The 23,759-nt window shown below is 40.4% G+C and overlaps 1 pseudogene; it reads right to left on the bottom strand.

Annotated features, from left to right (window-relative positions):
- Positions 1-708: 708 nt before the first annotated feature.
- Positions 709-1,775, bottom strand: LOC127667338 (glyceraldehyde-3-phosphate dehydrogenase-like; annotated as a pseudogene).
- Between the last annotated feature and the right edge of the window lie 21,984 nt (positions 1,776-23,759).

Here is a 23,759-nt window from a genome sequence, read left to right as displayed (position 1 = left end):
TACAGCAGCTCTCCTGAATTTGTTTACCTTATATAACTATAATTCTGTACCCATTTGAACAACTTTCTCGTCATGCCCTCTCTTGTTAGACCCAGGAAGCCATCGTTCAATTTTCTGCTTCAATGAGTTTGACCCTTTGAAGCTGGATGTGTTCATTTGCTTCCTCAGAGGTATCAATGGTAGGACATAAAATCTATTGTCATGCCATTCTTTTTAGAGCTTGAGTCTAGTTATATTGTGCTACAGCTTCCATTGTGCAAAGGGACATAGGGAGCAATTTGAGGTTAGCATAAAAATGCAAGCCCAGACACTGTGTTGGTTTTTCATCTAGAAATGTTCTCTGAGTTTGTCTACATAGACCAGATGGCAAGAGTGAGGAATTTTGGAACCAAAAAGTTTGCTGCTGTGGATTAAATGGTATATCTTCCAGAATTCATTTGCTGAAGTTCTGACCCAAAGCGAGTATACTTGGAGTTGGATATTTTAGGAGGCCAAGTGTGTTCTTACAAAGAATGGGAAAGAGAGACAGCGCCATGATTAGCGAGTTGTTTAAATGGGTATGGAATTTTTTTTGGGTGCAGCAGAACTTTATTCATGGTATTCAAGAGAACAGGGAGGGCTCCCTAGGCCCTTCCTGTTATGGGGGTCTGGGATGGAAATTGTGAGGGAGATGCTCAGTGTTGGGGACCAAGATGGGACAGGGACTCCTCAATAACTGAGGGCTTCTCTCTTGCTCTCTTTCTGGGGTGGGCGGTCCAGGGCTTCTGACTCCTTGGAGGCCATGGAGGCCATGAGGTCCACCACCCTGTTGCTGTAGCCATATTAATTGTCATACCAGGAAATGAGCTTTACAAAGTTGTCATGGAGAGCAATGCCAGCCAGCATCAAAGGTAGAAGAGTAGGACTTGCTGTTGAAGTCACAGGAGACAATCTGTTCCTCAGTGTAGCCCAGGATGCCTTTCAGTGGGGCCTCGGATGCCTGCTTCACCACCTTCTTGATGTCATCATACTTGGAGGTTTCTCCAGGTGGCAAGTCAGATCTACAATGGATTCATTGTGTGTAGGAACACAGAAAGCCATTCCAGTAAGCTTCCTCTTCAGCTCTGGGATGAATGACCTTGCCCACAGCCTTGGCAGCACCAGTGGATGCAGGGATGATGGTCTGGGCAGCCCCACAGCCATCACACCACAGCTTCCCAGAGGGGCCATCCACAGTCTTCTGAATAGTAGTGATGGCAGGGACGGTGGTCATGAGTCCTTCCATGATGCCAAAGTTGTCATGGATGACCTTGGCCAGGGGGGCCTAAGCAGTTGGTAGTGCAGAATGCATTGCTGACAATCTTGAGTGAGTTGCCATATTTCTTGTGGTTCACACTCATCACAAACATGGGGACATTGGCAGTAGGTGTGGAGATGATGACCCTTTTGACCGCACACTTCAAGTGGGTCGTGGCATTCTCCATGGTGGTGAAGACGCTGGTAGACTCCATGACATACTCAGCACCAGCGTCACCCCATTTGATGTTAGTGGGATCTCACTCCTGGAAGATGGTGATGGGCTTCCCATTAATGACAAACTTCCCATTCTCAGCCTTGACTGTGCTGTTGAATTTGCCATGGGTGGAGTCATACTGGAACATGTAGACCATGTAGTTGAGGTCAATGAAAGGGTCGCTGATGGCAACAATGTCAACTTTGCCAGATAGAGAACAGAAGGCAGCCCTGGTAACCAGGCACCCAATACGGCCAAATCGGTTCACACTGACCTTCACCATTTTGTCTACAGGACAAGGCTGGCACTGCACAAGATTTGGCTGTTTCTGGAACAGAGAGGAGCCAAATGGGTATGGAATTATAGTTATGGGGAAGAGAATAACAGCAAGTGAGTGTGCTTGTGTGTGTGCATGTGTGTGTGAGAGAGAGAGAGAAAGAGAGAGAGAGAGAGAGAGAGAGAGAGAGAGAGAGAGAGAGAGAGAGAGAGAGCTTAGTTGAGGACACCCAGCAGTCTGACATTAAATGGCAGTAACTTGAGCTGAGGTGGTGTCACTCCTCCAGACAGCATAAGGCAAGTTATGGAGTTTATCGCCTGTGGAACAGGGCAAGGGTACTACTATACTACTTCACATTATGTTTGTGAGTTGATGTGCATTGAAAATCCTAGAAGCTCTTTGAGCTTCGGAGCTATTCAACGTAAACTAATGAATATTTCTCTTATGCAAGGAGGAAATCCTTCTTGCCCATCCCAAATTAAGCCTAGAAATAAAAACCTCATACACAAAACTGTCCTTAGTCCTTTAGTACACCTTGTGTGGAGATCAGTACATTTAATAGACCACTAGTATTTGGGTCAATTCTATTCTGTTCTATGGTTGTCCATTCTTCTCCTCCACTTGCTGCTATCCCAATGCAAGCTCATGTATTCTTTCAGCAGCCCCTCTCACTCTCCTCATAAAACTCTAAGGCTGAAGAGAAAGAAAGGTCCCTTTCCTCCCTACTGTTTGCACCCAGTTCATGAAATATGGCCAAGAAACAGTACCACATGACCAGACTTTAAGGCTGTGACTGACCCTGTGACAATACCAGACCCCACATTCACAGTGCCTCTCCTAGGCCCATCGCTATCCCATTCTCTAACCCCTCCCAACCTCTGGTGCCCCTCTCATCCTCACCGTCAGGAGATGCTGTGGTTTTAAGTCAAAGAAAGGCTTGTTTTAGAACCCAAAGTGTAGTATTGTCATGTTTCTATCTGCATACCTCCCCACCAAGAGTGTCTGAGTTTTGGCCTACTGTCTTCTTTCCAAGTACTACAGGCAAATCCCTTCCTGCACAGCTCGACATGTACTCTCCTCTACTTAAAGACAGGGTTACAGTTGGTTTTCATGTCCCTGTATCCTCATTTTCCTCACTACAGTAGCTTATTTCCAGAAGCAGGGAAACATGAAGATTTTTTTTTTCTCCTTCAGGGTGGTTGCATCCTCTCTCTCCCAAATGCTCTGTTTCTACTCTGCTTTACAGCTAAGCTCCTTAAAATAGTTGCCCACTCTTGCCTTTTCAGATTCCTATTTTCCTCCTCCTCTTAAACACATTCTGAGCATCTGTTCACCATAAATCTCTGAGAAAATTGCTCTTGATAAAAAAAAAAAAAAAAGCCCTAACATTCTTCCACACTGTGAAATCCTGCGGTCATTTCTCAGGCAGTTCGTAAGCTGCAAGTAGATCCTAAAACAACCTATTTGATTCTCTTTCTGATAGTTCTTTAAAAAACTTTTCTTTCAAGACAGCACACACATTAGTCAGGGTCTTGGCAGATCTGGGTGGAATCCTGAAGAGATATTTTAGAAGAGAAATGGTAATATCTGAGCTGTTTGGAAAAGAGTCATGGAGAAAAAGATGCTGTTCTAGGAGTAGAATAACAACCCTAAGAAGCCATCAACACTCCGGGACCAGAGTGGTGACATTGCGGAAACCTAGATAAGAACTGGAGACAGAGGAGAGATACCTTTGCAGGGACAAAAGCATGATGGTCATGCCCATGAGGCTACATCTTCTGGAATTATGGTCAGACCCCAAGCAATGGCCAGGGGCTTAATGAAAGGGACAGATGTCTAAAGTCTAAGTCAGTATGGGAAAGGATGAAGAAGGAGTCCAGGGTGAGAGTCACAGTCACTCCGACATCTCTGCCTTCTTTCATGATTGTAGCTTCCCCCTCATATGTCCTCCTCACCCCTCTCTGCCTCTTACTCATAAGTCATTCACCCCCTAGGCTTCCTTCCCTTAGTGCCCCTCTACATTAACACACCCCTGCTTTTCTTTGAATCCCCTCCCTTGGTTATGTATTCAGATACCTGCTCCATATCTGCCTTTGGTTAGGACCAGGCACCTCTTATAGAACACATCTACATTAGGCTATAAGGAACCAACCTAAAAGCCTTCCTCCTCTGTCCTTTCCACTCTGCTAAAAAGACTTGATGCTTCTAGTCGTCGCACCAACAACCTTGAGATCAGAATAGCTTATCCTTTCTCACACATAGCAAATCTTTAATTTTTGACCAAATATTTTCTCTACCTTAAAAACAGATTTAAAAAAAAAATTCAGTTCTGTTCGCAGATCTACTGCTAGTACCTTGGCCAGGCCACTGTAACCAGTTGAACAGAAAATGACAGTGGTCTGAGGACTGGAAGCTATTCTATACCACCCCAAACCTGTGCTTTCACACTGATGTTCCCATTCCCTTCAGCACTAGATGCTGATGCCTGAAGAATCCCAGTGAACTCCTCTCTGGGAATCATCTTTCATGATGAATCATCTCAGCACTCAGGTAATCAGCGTGCACTAGTCACAGCTCAGAGCAGGATTATAGACTTCAGAAGCTTTACAGCTTCAGCCTGTAGGTTCAAATGCCACCTTTCCAACCGCCTCTCTCTTCAACCCATCCTTCCACAGCATTCTGATCTCCTCTCTTCCTGTCTACACTCTTCCCCTTTAGTGAACTTCCCAGGCAAGTTCTTGAATGCAAAATTCTCATTTCCAGACTTGTTATGGGTGCAGATCCAAGACAGCCCCCTGATGAGCTCCCAAATATCATCGTCCTTACCTACTCAGGCAGTTTCTAAACACTGTAGCAAGAAAATAGCATGGTGCCTCCACAAAGTGTTAAAAATAGGAACATTCCAGAAGCAACTGTACTTCTGGCTATCCCAACACAAAGAATGAAAATTGGAATATTGAAAGAAGCGTGTATGCTCATGTCACTCCAATATTTTTCATAGGAGCCCACAGTGGAAACATCCCAGGTGTCCTTTGTTAGCAAGAGGGTAGATAGTGTGTGTGTGTGGGCACATCCACATGATAGAACTTGGTTAAGCTCTCAAAAAGGAAGGAGAGGCTGGATAGGTAGCTCAATGGGTTAATAATGTGTGCTGATGTTTCAGAGAACCTGAGTTCACTCCCCACATTCATATCTATAGCTCCTGGGAACCAGACCTCCCCCCTCTTCTGGTTTCCAGAGGCACCTGCATTCATGTGCACATATTCCTCATCCCCCCTCCCCTCATCACATAGATAAAAATAAAATAATTTTTGTTAAAAGAAAAGAACTTCTGGGGTTGTGCATCAGAGCCTGAAGCTAGTGTGTAATGGGGACAGTTTCAATTTTGGAAGATGCAAAGTTCAGAAGATGAATGGTAGTGATTACTTGTACTACTTTATAAGTATATATTTATGACATAGGTCAATACTTCCAAACATGGCTAAGGTGTTTCATGATGTGTGTGTGTGTGTGTGTGTGTGTGTGTGTGTGTGTGTGTGTGTGCATTCATGTGCCTGAATGCATACAAGAGGTTGATACCCTGTGTCTTTTTTAGTGGCTCTCTACCTTATTGTTTTGAGACAGTGTCTTTCACTAGATCTTGATTTGGCAAGCCTCAGGGATCCAACTGTCTCTACAACTCCAATGCTGAGATGGTTAATCTGAGCAACCATACCTATTCCTATGGGAGTGACTGGCAAACACTTCACCCAGTGAACCATACCCAGTGCCTGTTTTAGTGTATTTGACCACAAATTAAAGGGGACATCTTCAAGTCTCCCCTGTTCAGACATTCTCAGTGACTTTCTTTTGGTTAGAATAAGTCCTGGGACTTTGGTGATCTGGTCTAATATGTTATGTAATGTTGTAGAAGTTTTAAATTCTAATTAGGTTTCTACTCCACCTTTGGTCATTAAGTTTCCATGTAATGGATACACACAACCTTTACGTTTACAATAAGCCTTAAACAGCACAAGAGCTGGGAAGACACCTACCCTCTATGCCATTAGAATCTACTTTCCTATTGATAACCCTGCGTTATTACTTACTATGTTTCATCAGGGTTGCTCTTAACTCTAATTGGCCAGCTCTCAGGGCTCACCTAACCCATGGCAGCTTCTCCTTCCTGTTCCTCCTCCTTCTCCCTCAGGATTCTCCCCCAACCCCAAACTCAGGAATCCTAAACCCCATCTATGTCTCTTCTGCCCAACTATTGGCTGTCAGCATCTTTATTTACCAATCAGAAATAACTTGGGGGCAAGGTCGCACAGTATCACTTGGTTCTATGTGTAGATTCTCTTGTCTCTGGAACCACTAGGTCTTGGGGGCCTGCATTTAGCATAACAACAGGCAGCAGGACCAAACCTTAACAGTGTAACCTCATTTCTTCCTCTACAACAGGGTCTCCCTGAAGTTCCTAACAGGGCAGATACTTGCACTGGAGACTTTACTGTTCTCTGTTTCCAATACATGATTATAATATATTACCTACATGGGTGTTTGGCCTGCATGTATGTTTGTGCACCACAAGCATGAAGCTCCCATGAAAGCCAGTAGAGGCTGTCAAATTCTCTGGACTTGTACAGCTCTGAGTAGCCGTGTTGGTGCTGGAAACTGAACCCTGGTCCTCTGGAAGAGCAGCCAACTCTCTTAATCATGAGCCACTACTCTACCAATCCCCATTCACTATTTCCATGAATCCTTCCCCATCTCCTTCCAGCATCCATCTTTTCTCTGCCTGTCTTTCCAGTCTTCATATACAATGGTAGCTTCTTCCTCAGCCCTGTTCTTTGCCAGTAAGCCAACCATGATGTTCAAAGCTAGAGAGCCTGTAGAAGAACAAGTGTTCTGCGTCCTTCTCTGCATTTTTTCTGATTTTGTTTTGTTGTTTGTTTGTTGTTTTTTAAATGCTTTAGCAATTTACTCCCATGTAGGAAGGGCTTAATAGAAGTTCCTTGCTTCAGAGATAGAGCTTCCAAGGACAAACACACTTGTGCCTATTCTGAATATGCCCTTTGGTTTTGCTTCGTGGGACTTAAAGTACATGGTTTGGGATGTTCTTATCCCTCATTTTCATGCATCAAGACTGAATTCCAGTAAAGGGAGATGGCAGGTAGGATCATGAGGAGCATTGCTAGAACACAGCAAAGGAGGCTCCAACACAGATGATCTAAGGACATCTCCAGGAAGTAGAGGCACGTAGGCAGTGGGGATATCTGACGAGCCATGATGGCACACTTCCAGTTATCTCTAGCCCACAGCTGCATCATAAACCTGATTTTACCTGAGCATTAGCAGAATGTGGTTATCTTGTGATTTGATAGGAACATCCCTCCTTACCTAGAAGAACAAACTTCCTTAGAAGGGTCTGCTGACGATTGCACCACGATTTCAACTTACAATGTTTCTCTTTAGCCATGGGGAGAGGGAGAGAAGAGGATGATTTATTTATTTTAACTCCAAGTTATCAGGCCATTTATCAAAATGAATGTAGGCTCACGATCCATTATGCATCTCAGCTTAGTATGTGCAAAGGTGTTAATAGGTTTTCCTGGGCTTGGAGGATTTAGGCTCTGCTGCCGCCTCTCTCCTCAGTCCACATCTTTAAACTGACTTGTGGACCTTCAGCAGCCAGCTGCAGACCCACGCAGACAGGACCACGCTGTTGAGTGGCTCCTTTCAGAGCACAGAGTTTTTCAACTGTGCTTCGTGATACAATCTCCCACTTTACTCCAAATAAATGTGCCCACTTAACTGCCTTTTATTCACAAATTCAGATAAGAGGGGAAATTAATCTTTTGGGTTATTTTTGTTTTGTTCTTACTAATGAAGTCAATCTACTTAATTTATCAATGTTTCAGACTCTTCTGCTCAATCTGTAGGATGAACAAAGGAAATGAAGATACTGAACAAACCCATCAGGCCCAATATATCCCACTTTCCCCAGGAGTCCCTCCTCCACCTCCCCATCAGCATATTCCTAGGCAACAACTCATCTACTTTCTGTCAGTCTACATACTAAATTTTTTAAATGGAAAGCATGCAGTATGGAATACTTTTGTTTGGCTTCTTTCACTTGGCATAATCAATTTGAAATTTATCCATATCTTTGTAACAATTTATCTTATTCTGAGTTATAGTTCATTGTGTGATTATACAAAGTGTGTCTATCACCAAAGTTTTGGTGGATGGTTAGGATGTTTCCAGCATGTGTTTAATTACAAATAAGGCAATTCAATCTCTTTTCTAGTTCTATTAAGTCTGCATGCACCCACATGTGCAAACTAAAATATAGGGTTTCCTATACATGAAGAGCTTCGTTTGTTTTTCTGTGTGTGGTATATTTCATTTAAAATAATAATTCTCAGTTCTTTCTATTTTCTTGCAGATGCCTTTTTTAAATTTTCTTTTTGGCTAAAAATATTTTTATTGTATATATGCACTGTATTATACACACCCAGCAGTGGTATAGCTGGATCATGTGGTAGCTTTATTTTTAAAATTTGAGCAATGACAATTCGGATTCACGTGGTGACTCTACCAGCTTATGTCCCCACCAATAGTGGGTAAGAGTCCCTCTTTCTCCATGTCTCCTCGAGCATTTATTGTGTTTTGTTTTGTTGACTATAGCCTTTCTAATTGAGATGAGTAGTTCTACTTTGCATTTCCTCCTGATGGTTAAGTACATTTAATGCTTGTTCAACGTGGCTATTGATCATTCATGTTTCTTATTTTAAGAATTTTCTGTTAGTAGAACTGGAAAGAGGATTTGGTGGACAAAGCACTTACCACTTTTTTAAATTTTCTTTTTGGCTAAAAATATTTTTATTGTATATATGCACTAGTGTGGGGACTTCCTGTCATTCCAGTGTCCTGGAGGCAGACTGGCGGGTGCACTTGTAAATTAGTAAATCCGGGGCTCAAGTAGGAGAACCTACCTCAGTTTATAAGGTAGAGTGTGCTTGAAGAAGACAGTTGAGGATAACATTAGTGTCAATCTCAAGGGCTGGGGTAAACAGAGCTAGAAAAATAAAGACAACCCAAGGGCTCACTGATGCCCTTCTCAGGTTCCAGGCACCCAGCTTCTTCCTACCTCAGCCCCTCTGTGTTTGGATTATACATCTCAGCCCTCTTTGTGTGTGGATCCTGGATCTGTGGAGTCCACCAATAACAGATAATAAAATGTGCTGAATGGGTCCATGTCACTTGTTAGTCTCTAAAAATACAGTGTAACTATTTCATTATATGCTCATTAACTAGATATCCTATGGAGGAATCCATTTAAAGTCCACGGGAGGAGGCTGGGGAAATGGCTTGTGGGGAACGTACTTGCTTTGCAAGGAGAGTTTATAGTCCTAGCATCTATGTAAAGTGGTGCAAGTGCCACTGGGAAGTAGACCCAGGTGGCTCTCAGCAGCTCATTGGCTAACTAGTCTAGCCAATCATGAAGTTTTGAGTTCAGTAGAAGAAATGCATACTGTAATCTCAGCAAGGAGGCTAAGACAAGAAAACCAGGAATTCTAGGTCAGGCTCAGCTGCAAGGTCAGTCCATCCTATATAAGACTCTGACTGAAAAAATGAAAATGATTGGAACATAGATATGTCCAGATTCAACACTAATTCTCACAAATAAGAGAAAAACATGTGACATTTGTCTGAGTCTGGGTTACCTCATTAGAGCGATTGTTTCCAGCTCTGAACATTTCCCTACAAATTTCATTTTTCTAAACAGCTATGTAACTATTATACGTGTAAACTACATTTTCATTATTCATTTTTCAGTTGATGGACATATTTACTTCACTGGCTATTGTGACTAGAGGAGCAATGCACATGGACGAGCAGATATTGATTCTGTTGCTATAAGCCCAGGAGTAGCATAGCACAGTTAATCTATTTCTAGATTTTTGAGGAGAATCATAATGATTTTCATAGTGATTGTACCAGTTTTCACTACCGTCAGCACTGAAAGTTTTCTTTTTCTACATGCAGGCCAGCATTTGTCATCACCTTTGTCATCTTCATTTTCATGTTTGTTGTCATTTTTGTTGTTGTTGAAAAATGATATCCTCCTCCTCTTCCTCCTCCTCCTTTTCTTCTTCTTCTTCTTCTTCTTCTTCTTCTTCTTCTTCTTCTTCTTCTTCTTCTTCTTCTTCTTCTTCTTCTGCTTCTGCTTCTGCTTCTGCTTCTGCTTCTTCTTCTTCTTCTTCTTCTTCTTCTTCTTCTTCTTCTTCTTCTTCTTCTTCTTCTTCTTCTTCTTCTTCTTCTTCTTCTTCTTCTTCTTCTTCTTTTCTTCTTCTTCTTCTCCTCCTCATTCTCCTCCTCCTCCTCCTCCTCCTCCTCCTCCTCCTCCTCCTCCTCCTCCTCCTCCTCCATTATGACTGATGCAAGATGAAATCTCAATGTCACTTTTTCAGCTTAAGCCAGACAAAACCCCAGCATGAAGATGGGAACTAGGCACAAAGTCTCATCCCTAGCTGAGGAGCTACTGGCCATCGATAGCTGCTGGGAGACCAAGTGTCAGGTTTTAAGGATGTGGCTTCTGGCAAACCAACCACATTCATGTCGAATGTCACACATCCCAAGTAATTCTTTATTGGGTAGCACAAATTAGACTTGGTAGATTGACAAGTGGGGAGGTTAAGGAAGTGGGATAGTTCTGGCAAGAGTTGTGGAAGGGTGAATATGATCAAAATGTATTCTATTGCATTCTCAAAGAACTAATGCAAATATGAAAAATGATATGAAATTGAAAAACACAGTAGAAACTTTTTTCAAAAAAAATGAAAAATACAATTAAAAGGTGGAAGATGAGAGAGGAAGATCTATGATCTGAGCCTCTGGCTTGTATGGGTGACTGGACCTTCCATATCTGTGAACACATATGTTCACATATGCAAAAATATATAGAAAATGTTTGTCAATGACTGTGTCTAACAGGGGACTGGAGTACCAATTCCCTATGAATAATTAGGGCATGGCTTGATAAGACCCAATATCTTTCTGGTTCTTAGAAAGAGGGATAAATGGGAAGCCAGGGATTCCTCTTCCTGGAAGTAGAAAATCCATTGATGCTACTATTTTAAATTACATCTTTAAATTTGTAATTGGCAAATACTTATTGTATGGATTTATGAGGGACAATGTGGTGTTTAATATGTGTATACATTGTAGAGAGATTAAACTAAGCTTTTAACATGCCTGTTACCTCACCTACCTATATTTGTGGTGCTGACATTTAAGATCTACTATTTTAGCAGTTCTGAAATAAACAATCTATTATGATTAACTATGGCACGATCTATTACTATTAACTCTAGCCATCACACTGTGCTCAATACAATATTTTATTGCTTTTTGCTAGTAGAAAGAAACACAATTGATTTTAAAAATATTGATTATGTATTCTGCAGCTGTGCTAAGCCCACTCATTAATTCTCAGGACATTTTTGTAGATACAGTGGAATTTTCCAAATAAATTATCAGGTTGACTAAGAGTGTTATTTTTTCTTTTCGATCTTTTCGATCCCGAGCCTTCCCTGCCCTCTTTTCCTCCCTTCCCAAGCTCTCCTTCCCTCCCCAGACCAATTACATGTACTCTTTTAGTACTCTTTAGACTCTAAACTACTGAGTCTAGTTGGGTGCTGCTAGTATGTGCATGGGTATCAAACCATGATTGAGTTTTGAATGTTAAACAGTTGTTGCTTACTTGAATAACCCCATTGGGTCGGGCTATATAATCTTAAATAAAGCTAGAGCTAATTTAATTTTTTTAACCTTTCAGTAACATATTTATGAATTGGGTATTTTGACGACACTCAGAGTGACACATGAATCATTAAATGTCACCAATCAAACCCACTCTCCCTCTACTTACACTCCCATCTGAGTCTCTGGGAACGGTTAATACGTTTTCAGATAGACCTTCATCTTTAGCTTCTGTGTATGAGAGAGAATATCTGGCTCTTGTCTTTTTCTGTCTGGTCTATTTCACGTCTCAAAATACCCACTGAATACAACCATGTTTCTGTAAGCAATGTGATTTCATTCTTCAAAGTGAAGTGATAGCCCACCGTATATAAATTCCACATTTGTGTTATCCACTCATCTGCTAATGGGCAGCCTTGCTAATTTCATATCTGAGCTAGTGAGCAACTGATGCTGTATTTGTTGTTGATGTTGCTTTGCATGAATTCTGAGGGCATAGAGCCCAAGAATTGGTCTGGAATATCTGGCTACACTCACTTGAGACCTTTAAACCCCCAATTCCCAATGAATCATCAGACTCTGCAAAGTGACGTCATTCTGAATGGTCATACCTTTTTTTTTTTTTTTTAAAAACTAACCAATGCATCTTATTACCCGGAAATTGGTAAGAATGGATAAGAAAATGAGAAAAGACACAAGTTAGAAATTAAGAGATAGGATACCCTTTTATCTACTGATTCTAGCTCCTGACTGGTCATCTAGGAGATTATCAGTATATTGATCTTCTCAACAAACCAGATTTGGATTTCAATTAATTCTTTTTAAACATCTCTCTCTTCAATTCCACCAATTTTCAGGCTTTGTCTGTGGTCCCCTTTCTTGCCTCCTTTGGATTTGATTTTTTTCCTTGTCTATTTTACAGAGGCAAAAACTGATGTCACAGACTTTTTTCTAGGTCAGATGCTTGGGCTCTTCATACTTGATAAGCACTTTGGGATAAATGACACCCCTAGATATTGAAATTTGTGACATAATTTCTATCCAGTACTAAAGTCTTTCTAACTTTCCTTGTTTTTCCTTTAAGTTCAGGTTATTTAGAATTCTTTTGTTTACATTCTATGCAGGGATTTCCCAGATGTATTTATGATTTGCTTCTGGACTAACACTATGGTCCATCTTGGTCAGCATTTGTACAGTCTAAAGATAGTTATTTTTCAGCTCTGGTGTGGAGTGTTCCACCTTGTCCGGTACTTCCTTGTTCACGTGGCTTGTGTCTTTTGTGTATAACTAGTCTTCACAGATTGTTATATCCACTACTGAGAAGAGACTCTGAGAAGCTGGAAGATAATAGATCAATGTATTTCTCTTTGTCCCTTTTTAAAATCAGTTTTTAAGTTATGATTTGAATTCTTTTTTCCTTTTTTATTAGATATAGTCTTCATTTACATTTCAAATGTTGTCCCCTTTCCTGGCTCCCCTCCCCTGAAAATCCCCTAACCCATCCCCCCTGCTCACCAATCTGCCCACTCCTGCCTCCCTTTCCTGGCATTCTCCTATACTGGGGCATCTAGCCTTCTCAGGACCAAGGGTTTCTCCTCCCTTTGGTGTCTAACAAGGCCATCCTCTGCTGCACATGCATCTGGAGCCATGGGTCCCTCCATGTGCACTCTCTAGTTGGTGATTTAGTCCCTTGGAGCTCTGGGGGTACTGGGTGCTTCAAATTGTTATTCCTCCTATGGTGCTGCAAACCCCTTCAACTCCTTGGGTCCTTTCTCTAGATCCCCCATTAGGGACCCTGTGCTCAGTTCAATGATTGGCTGAGAGTGTCCCCCTCTGTATTTGTCATGTACTGGCAGAACCTCCCAGGTGACAGCTATATTAAGCTCCTGTCAGCAAGTACTTATTGGCATCCACAATAGTGTTTGGGTTTTGTTACTGTATATGGGATTAATCCCTAGGAGGGGCAGTCTCTGAATGGTCTTTCCCTCAGTCTCTGCTCCACACTTTGTCTATCTCCTCCTGTGGGTATTTTATTCCTCCTAAGAAGTGCCAGAGTATGCATACTTTGTTCTTCTTCTTGAGTCTCATTGGGTCTGTGAATTGTATCTTCAGTATTCCAGGCTTCTGGGCTAATATCCACTTATTAGTGAGTGTGTACCATGTGTGTTCTTTTAAGACTGAGCTACCTCACTCGGGATGATATTTTCTAGTTCCATCCATTTGCCCAAGAATTTAATGAATTCATTGTTTTTAATAGCTGAATACTATTCCATTGTTTAAAAGTACCACATTTTCTGTATCCATTCCTCTGTTGAGGGACATCTGGGTTCTTTCCAGCTTCTGGCTATTATAAATAAGGCTGCTATGAACATAGTGGAGCATATGTCCTTATTACATGCTCGGGAATCCTCTGAGTATATGCCCAGGAGTGGTATAGCAGGGTCCTCCAGTAGTATTATGCCCAATTTTCTGAGGAACCACCAGACTAATTTCCAGAGTAGTTGTACTAGCTTGCAATTCCCAACAACAGTGGAGGAGTGTTCCTCTTTCTCCACATCCTCACCAGTACCTGCTGTCTCCTGAATTTTTTATCTTAGCCAATCTGACTGGTGTGAAGTGAAATCTCAGGGTTGTTTTGATTTGCATTTCCCTGATGACTAAGGATGTTGAACATTTCTTTAGGTGCTTCTCAGCCATTCTATTACTCAGTTGAAAATTCTTTGTTTAGCTCGGTACTCCATTTTTAAATAGGGTTATTTGGTTCTCTGGAGTCTAACTTCTTGAGATCTTTGTGTATATTGGATATTAGTCCTCTGTCAGATGCAGGGTTGGTAAAGATCTTTTCCCAATTTGTTGGTTGCTGTTTTGTCCTATTGACAGTGTCCTGTGTCTTACTTTGTAATTTTATGAGGTTCCATCTGTCAGTTCTTGATCTTACAGCATAAGCTATTGGTGTTCTGTTTCAGTAATTTCCACTTGTGCCCATGTGCTCAAGGCTCTTCCCCACTTTCTTTTATATTAGTGTCAGTGTATCTGGTTTTATATGGAGGTCCTTGATCTGATTGGATTTGAGCTTTGTACAAGGAGACAAGAATGAATCAATTTGCATTCTTCTACATGCTAACTGCCAGTTGAACCAGCACCATTTGTTGAAAAGGCTGTTTCCCCCTCCTCCCTCCACTGGATGGTTTTAGTTCCTTTGTCAAAGATCAAGTGACCATAGGTGTTTGGGTTCATTTTTGGGTCTTCAATTCTATTCAGTTCATCTACCTGTTACTGTACTAATACCATACAGTTTTTATCACTATTGCTTTGTAGTACTGCTTGAGTCCAGGATACTGATTCCCCAGAAGTTCTTTAACTGTTGAGGATAGTTTTAGCTATATTGTTTTTTGTTGTTGTTGTTGTTGTTGTTTTTTGTTTTTGTTTTTGTTTTTTTGTTATTCCAGATGGATTTGAGAATTATTCTTTCTAACTATGAATAACTGAGCTAGAATTTTGATGGTGATTGCATTGAATTTGTGTATTGCTTTTGGCATGATGGCCATTTTTTACTATATTAATCCCACCAATCCATGAGCAGGTGAGATCTTTCCATCTTCTGAGGTCTTCTTTGATTTCTTTCTTTAGAGACTTGAAGTTCTTGTCTTAGAGATCTTTCACTTGTTTGGTTAGAGTCACACCAAGATACTTTATATTGTTTGTGACTATTGTGAAGAGTATTGTTTCACTCATTTCTTTCTCAGTCTGTTTATCCTTTGAGTATAGGAAAGCTACTGATTTGTTTGAGTTAATTTTGTATCCAGCCGCTTTGTATGAAGCCTACTTGATTGTGAAGTTTATCAGCTGTAGTTCTCTGGTGGAGTTTTGGGGGTCGCTTAAGTATACTATCATATCATCTGCAAATAGTGATAATTTGACTTTTTCCTTTCCAATTTGTATCCCTTTGATCTCCTTTTGTTGTCTAATTGCTCAAGCTAGAAATTCAAGTACTATATTGAATAGATATATATAGAGAGGCCAGCCTTGTCTAGTACCTGATTTTAGTGGGATTGCTTCAAGTTTCTCTCCATTTAGTTTGATATTGGCTACTGGTTTGCTGTATATTGGTTTCACTATGTTTAGGTATGAGCCTTGAATTCCTGATCTTTCCAAGACTTTTAACATGAAAGGATGCTAAATTTTGTCAAATGTTTTTTTCAGCATCCAATGAAATGACTATGTGGTTTTTTTCTTTGAGTTTGTTTATATAGTGGATTACATTGATGGATTTCCATGTATTGAACCATTTCTGCATCTCTGGAATGAAGCCTACTTGATTGTGGTGAATGATCATTTTGCTGTGTTCTTGGATTTGGTTGGCAAAAATTTTAGTGACTATTTTTACATCAATATCCATAAGGGAAATTGGTCTGAAGTTCTCTTTCTTGGTTGGATCTGTGTGTGGTTTTGGTATCAGAATAATTGTGGCTTCATAGAATGAGTTGAGTAGTGTTCCTTCTGTTTCTGTTTTGTGGAATAGTTTGAAGAGTATTGGTGTTAGGTTTCTTTGAAGGTCTGATAGAATTCTGCACTAAAACCATCTGGTCCTGTGCTTTTTTTGGTTGGGAGACTTTCAATGACTGCTTCTATTTCCTTAGGGGTTATGGGGCTGTTTATATGGTCTATCTGATCCTGGTTTAACTTTGGTAGTTCCTTGTTTATGTGGCTTGTGTCTTTTGTGTATAACTGATCTTCACAGATTATTATGTCCACTACTAAGAACAGACTCTGGGAAGCCTGAAGATAATCATAGATCATGTATTTCTTTGTCCTTTTTTAAAATCAGTTTTTTAGTTATGATTTGAAGTCTTATTAGGTGCATACACATTTAGTATTATAAGTTCATTAATAATTCTTACAAACCCCAGTAACCATTAATACCAATGTCATAAGAGGTTTTACATCAATGTGTTAACTCTGCAGATGCTATTAAATGTTTTCCTTTCAGGTGCCATCAAGGAGAGACCAAAAAATAACAGGTGCTCTTCCTGAGATGGGTCCGCCTTGGATTAAAAAACAATCTACTACAGATTTGCTCCTGGAGGCAAGGCCCAGGAAAATTTTATTTTAGGAAAGATTCCTGCTATTAATATGTTTTTCCTGTGATTATTAAATATATATAACCATCACTAGGTATTAGGCCACCCTTCAGTCAATTTTTGTGATGTTTCTTTGTCTTTTGTGGATTTTTTTTGTCTTACCTTCTACTCAAAAAGATTTTCTAGAGTTGTAGCTTGTATCTCATCTTTGTGTCATGTGACAATTAGGTTAAGACTTTGTTTTAGATAGTGACTGAATTCCAGATGAGAGGAGAGATCCTTTCTCCAACTATCTAATCCAGGTTTATCATAGTCCAAGTAGACTATACCAGAGGTGGACCTGGAAAAGTTAAGGGCTCTGATCCTTCCTTGGGAGAATAACTGAAGACACACAATGTACTACCTAACACAAAACAGAAAAATATAATATTAAAGAGAAATGTATATAAAATCAGACACATCAGTACCATTTGGTGACAACATTAGTGTGGGAGATAAAACTACCTTGCTATACTGGAATGGCTAATGACACCAAGATGGTCCTGGTAGCTAAGAACACTTAGGGGTGGGGACTTCATTTGCTTCTCCTCAATATAAGAAGTATTAGTCTTTCACCTGTCTCTTTCCAAACTACTGAAAAATTGCAATCATGCATACAGCTTACTATATTAACATCTTATTTTTCTAGACACAGACTCATCATCTCCATGTTCATTCACTTTTGTCTTCATTCATTGGTTTAGACAATTAAAGCAATATAACTAGACACTTGCTTTCAATGTGGTCATAAAAAAGATATATAAGAGGTCATAATATTACAGGCTGTTCTTGTATAACACATTTTCCAGATAGGTTTCATCTTCATGGACCATCAGATGCCAGTATTAAACCAGGTTATTTTATCAAGAATACAGAAAGCTTTATTTAAAGAACAACAACTATGAAGCAACAGGTCTGATTTGGTCCATGCTCTACAGTTTATACCCCAGTATTTTAATTTGTTGAGAAACCAGAACTGAGGAATACATATACAAATCTTCATGGGATTCATAACCTTTTGGGTGCCTTTGAAAATTATTTTAAATTATTGATGATGATGATGATGCATATTTTATGTATAATGGGAAGGCATATATGCTATGGTATATGCATAGAATCAGAGGACAACCTTGGAGAGTGAGTGAGTTTTATCACTCCACATTCCATGGGATTCTGCATCAAATCAGGTTGCCAGTGAGACAACCAGACGGAGTCAACTTACTGACTGGTTATTTATATATGTGAAGAGGGCCTTTGTAGTAGGTTGGAAAACAAACACAATTCTTTCAGCACTTCCAGAGTATCAAGAATATAATGAATGTTTCTATCTTCTGACTGATTCTGACCAATAGAAAACTATGATGTTGTGCTATGGTAAGCCTGGGCTCCAGAGGAGTTGTGAGCTTATATTCTACTCACAGAAGTTTTCATGGGAAGAGTTCTGTTTTTTATAGGTGGCAGAGCCTGTGTGGTGACAAACCTTGGTGCTCTTACAAAGTTTCTGTTGGAATTCAGGAGTCTAGAATCTGAGACCAAGCTCATGCACAGCCAAACCCAGGCAAAACCAGCCAAGTCTGACTGGATGTGCAGAGCTGTCCAGTGGAGTCCAGCCCAAGGCAAAACACCCACAGACCCAGGAGCACAAAATCATGCCATGGTAAGTGTTTAAATTTCATGGTGCTTCAAATGAGTGAAACCATCCTCCAGTGAGAAGAGATTGCATGTATTTTTAATCTCAGCACTTGGGGAGACAGAAACAGGCCAATGTCTTTGAGTTCCAGGCCAGCCAAGGCTACACAGTGAGGCCCTGTCACAAAAATAAAAAAAAAATAAAACAACCAGACTCTGTTCTTCTTTTAAACATATGAAACAAGTGTTTTTCCAGAAGATGAAATAATCAGAAAATCAACCACACTCTTATGTAGCTATTTGAGCTCAAGGATGGTTACCTCTGCTTAATTAGATTCTTCTTCTTAGAGAGTTGATTTGCTTGAATGAATAAATTTAAGGTTGCTGTATTTGTCACTAAAAATTATGGTGATAGAGACATACCTTTGATACATCTTTATTTTTATTGGGTATTTTAAAAATTAAGCTTATTTTTATATTACATACATAATAAACTATAATTATAATTACATTGGGAATCATATTTATGGGGCACTGTGCTTGATACAGGTATTCATTTTGTGCTTTTTAATATTAAACATGCAGATATCCTCAAACATCAGTCATTTCTTTATGAAAACATTCAAAACATTTTCATCTATATTTTCTTTTTTATTTATTGAATATTATCTTTATTTATATTGCCAATGGTAAAACCTTTCCAATATCCCCCCTCCCCAAAGAACCCCAGCCCCTCCTCCCACCCCCTGCCTCCATGTATATGCCCTTCCACCTGACAACCCACTTCCCCCTCTCCCCCCATTTCCGTTTGTTAGGGCATCTATTGAGCCTTCCCCTGACCAAGGACCCCTCCTCCCACTGATGCCCAACAAGGCATTCCTTTGCCACATTTTTGGCTAGAACCATGTGTACCCCTTGGTTCATGGTTTAGTCCCTGGGAGTCCTGGGGTGTCTGGGTGGCTGAAATCATTGTTCTTCCCATGGGGCTATAAACCCCTTCTGTTTCTCTGGACCACCCTCCAGCTCCTCCATTGGGGACCCCATGCCCAGACCAATGGTTGGCTGCTAGCATCTGCCTCTGTATTTGTAAGGCTCTGGCAGGGCCCCTACTGAGACAACCATGGCATGCTCCTTTTGCTATACACTTCTTGTCATCTATATTAGTGTCAGGGTTTGGTGACTATTTATAGGATGAATCCCCAGGTAGGACAGCCTCTGGGTGGCCTTTACTTCAGTCTCTGCTCCACACTTTGTCTCCTTTATTGCTCCTTGAGTATTTTGTTCCCTTTCTCAGAGGAACCAAAGCACCCTCACTTAAGTCCTCCTTCTTCTTGAGCTTGCTGTGCTGGGTGAATTGTAACTTGTTTATTTTGAGCTTTTTGTTGAGGGACATCTGGGTTGTTTCCAGCTTCTGGCTATGAACATAGTGGAGCATATGTCCTTATTACATGTAGGAGTATCTTCTGGGTATATGCCCAGGAGTGGTATAGCTGGTAGGAGGGTATACCTCAGGTAGTACTATGTCTAAATTTCTGAGGAATCACCAAACTGATTTCCAGAGTGGTTTTACCAGCTTGCAATCCCACCAACAATGAAGATGTGTTCCTTTTTTTTGTACGTCCTCTCCAGCATCTGCTGTCCCCTGAGGTTTTCATCTTAGCAATTCTGACCAGTGTGAGGTGGAATCTCAATGTTTTTTTGATTTGTATTTCCCTGATAACTAAGGATGCTGAACATTTCTTTAGGTGCTTTAGAGCCATTCAAGTTTCCTCAGTTGAGAATTCCCTGTTTAGCTCTGCACTCCATTTTTTAATAGGGTTATTTGACTCTCTGGAGACTAACTTCTCAAATGGTGCTGGATCAACTGGAGGTCAGCATGCAGAAAAATGCAAATCAACCCATTCTTATCTCCTTGTACAAAGCTGAAGTCCAAGTGGTTCAAGGAACTACACATAAAACCAGACACACTGAAGCTTATAGAAGAAAAAGTGGGGAAGAATCTTGAACACATGGACACAGGGGAAAAGTTCCTGAACAGAACACCAATGGCTTTTGTTCTAAGAACAAAAATCAACAAATGAGACCTCATAAAACTGCAAAGCTTCTGTAAGGCAAAGGACACAGCCAATAGGACAAAACAGTAACCAACAAACTGGGAAAAGATCATTACTAATCCTACATCCAATAGAGGGCTGATATCCAATATATTTTCAAAATAAACACATATAACACACACACACACAAACACACACAGCACTACACTGTTCCATAGTTTGTCAGAAGCTGCCTCCTCTGTCTACAGCTCAGTACCGGTTCACCAAATGTTCTACCTGCTGCTTTTTCTGGCCTCAGTTGGCTCCTATGACATCTGCTTTGTAATAGTCAATGTATGATTGAGAATGCATATTTCTTTTTGTTCTCTGTGTGGCTTATTTCAGTTAACTTCACAATCTTCAGTTCCTTCCAGGTGGATGGAAATGATGGTATGAGGCTCATTTTCTGGTTGAATAGTATCCCCTTCTTTATATCTGTTCATCAGTTAATGTATGCTTATCCTAACTCCATTTCTAGGGCCATGGTGGCTAGTGGTAAAGGAGTCTGGGAGTGCAGGCAGATGTCTCCTTCACATTGTTCCCATTTCTTTTGAATAGATGTCAGATATCGGAACTCCTAGACTATCTAGCAATTCTTTTACTCTTTTAAGAAGGTTCTGCCCTGTTCTCCATAACGCTGTACTGATTAACATACTCCCAATAGTGTATCTTCCCTCCATTATACATTGCTCTTATCAGTCCCTTTCCCTGATGCTTTCCTGGTCCAGGTAGACCCCTGGTTCCCCTAATGCTCTTCTACCCACACCCTCAGATAGTCCCTCCTTTGGCTTTCAGGTCACATCTATTCATGGCCCTCTATTTGCTAATAGTCATTCTCACTAAAGTGAGGTATTTCCCCAGCAACAGGTTATGCTGAAACTTTCTTTATGAACCCACTTACCAATTGTATATCTTCTGAGAAACACCTACTTTTTGCAAACCAGGTGATTTGTGTAAGTTTCTTAGGGAATATTCTGAATGTGGACCCTGGTCAGAAGGACACATCACACCCTCTGTAAATTGCCTCTTTGTTGCAATGATTATCTCCCTAGGCTGATGCATTTAGTCCCTTGATTTACTTTGGTTTCTTCTGTCTCTTGTGCTTTTAGGATTTGCAGCCCTGCCTCCATTTTGCTTCCCAATTGCAATGTTTCAAAGTCCTTCCCCAAACATTCTCTTGAAAAGCCTTGAGTAGTAGAACTTACTGTCAAGTTCAATTCATAACGGCAATGGGAAATGAAAGACAAACCTCACCCCATTTTACGGATCTTCTCTTTGATACCTTCAGTGACTATCACTTTAGGACTGTTTCTACATGTCCTGAAGGAACTGCTGCTTCTGTGCTTTTCTTTAGCCAACAGTTTTTCATTGTTGCTGATGCATACATCATTAAAGCTTCCATTAGTGGGGTCAGAGAGATGACTCATCAGTTAAGAGCACTGACTGTCCTTTCAGAGGCCATGAGTTCAATTCCCAACAACCACATGGTGGCTCACAACCATCTATAGTGTGATCTGATGCCCTCTTCTGGCATACAGATGTACAGGCAGATAGAGCACTCATATACATAAAACATATCTCTATTTTAAAATGCTTTCATTAGTAAAAACACATGCTTTTAAATGTTTGAAATATATCTCCTTTTAAAAAACCCACTACTGGGCTGGAGAGGTGGCTCAGCTGTTAAGAGCACTGACTGCTCTTCTAGAGGTCCTGGGTTCAATTCCCAGCAACCACATGGTGCCTCAACCATCTGTACTGGGATCCAAAGCCCTCTTCTGGTATGTCTGAAGATTGGCATAGTGTACTTACCTACATAAAATAAACAATTATTTTTTTAAAAAAAAACCCCACACTACTTCCTTTTAAACATAAGACCTTTTCTGTTGTGGTATTTCTGTAAGTACCTCACCATAATACTTATAGTGTTTCTAGAATGGGTCATAGTGTTAGGTGAGAATCCGAGTTAACACTTACCGAAAACCTACCATTTTTTCAAAGACCCATGATTCACTATTCTTTTTGTAACATGCTAACTTTAAATACGACATCTGACATGATTAAACTTTTTATGCTTGAGCCTGGTTGTAGGTTATCTGTTTTGTTCAGTCTTCCTTTACAATTTCAGAATTTTTTAGGCCTGCTATATTTGTTGCTTCAAAGGACAAATTATACCTGGTACGTTTACTGAAAACATATTTTGGCTGTTTCTCTGTGATCAACATTTTTTCAGATAAACTTTAGAAATGCTTCTTGAAGTTTTACATTGTTACATAGGTTGGAGTTATATAAACCTAACTTAATTTGATGAAAACTGACAGTTAATTCTCCAGCACTAAATGTGCCTGCCTGGAACTCATTATCCTTCTCTGTTTATTCAAACCTGCTTTGTGTCCATCAATAAGGTTTTGTCAGGTTTTAATCTGCAGGGAGGTGGTATTTTGAAGTTCCATAACTTTGTTTTCAACTGAGCTACATTGATTTATTCTAAGCTTGCCAGTGCATTTCATAGCCATTGCTTCTCCTTTGAGAGAAGAATGCTTTAATGGGATAAATAGGGTATGTGCATGCATACAAGAAAATGACCTTAAGAAGTGCTCAACAGAAGCATTGCTTTACTTTGTAGATATCCATCACCTCTGGTTCTTGCTATTTTTCTGTCCTCTCTTCCAAGATAATCCCTAAGGAAGGAGGGGGTGTGGTGTACATGTCCTATTTAGGTCTAAGCATTCTGCAGATTCTTTTTTTTTTTTTTTGAACTATTTTTTTTCTTTTCTTTTTCTTTTTAATTTTTTTATTCGATATAATTTATTTACATTTCAAATGATTTCCCCTTTTCTAGCCCCCCCCCTCCCCGAAAGTCCCGTAAGCCCCCTTCTCTTCCCCTGTCCTCCCTCCCACCCCTTCCCAGTTCCCCGTTCTGGTTTTGCCGAATACTGTTTCACTGAGTCTTTCCAGAACCAGGGACCACTCCTCCTTTCTTCTTGTATCTCATTTGATGTGTGGATTATGTTTTGGGTATTCCAGTTTTCTAGGTTAATAACCACTTATTAGTGAGTGCATACCATGATTCACCTTTTGAGTCTGGGTTACCTCACTTAGTATGATGTTCTCTAGCTCCATCCATTTATTTGCCTAAGAATTTCATGAATTCATTGTTTCTAATGGCTGAATAGTACTCCATTGTGTAGATATACCACATTTTTTGCATCCACTCTTCTGTTGAGGGATACCTGGGTTCTTTCCAGCATCTGGCAATTATAAATAGGGCTGCTATGAACATAGTAGAGCATGTATCCTTATTACATGGTGGGGAATCCTCTGGGTATATGCCCAGGAGTGGTATAGCAGGATCTTCTGGAAGTGAAGTGCCCAGTTTTCGGAGGAACTGCCAGACTGAT

The sequence above is a fragment of the Apodemus sylvaticus genome, chromosome 17 (assembly GCF_947179515.1).
Source record: "Apodemus sylvaticus chromosome 17, mApoSyl1.1, whole genome shotgun sequence".
NCBI classification, from domain to species: Eukaryota; Metazoa; Chordata; class Mammalia; order Rodentia; family Muridae; genus Apodemus; species Apodemus sylvaticus.
The sequence above is the reverse complement of the archived record's forward strand: the minus strand, read 5'-3'. Positions and strand labels throughout refer to the sequence as shown.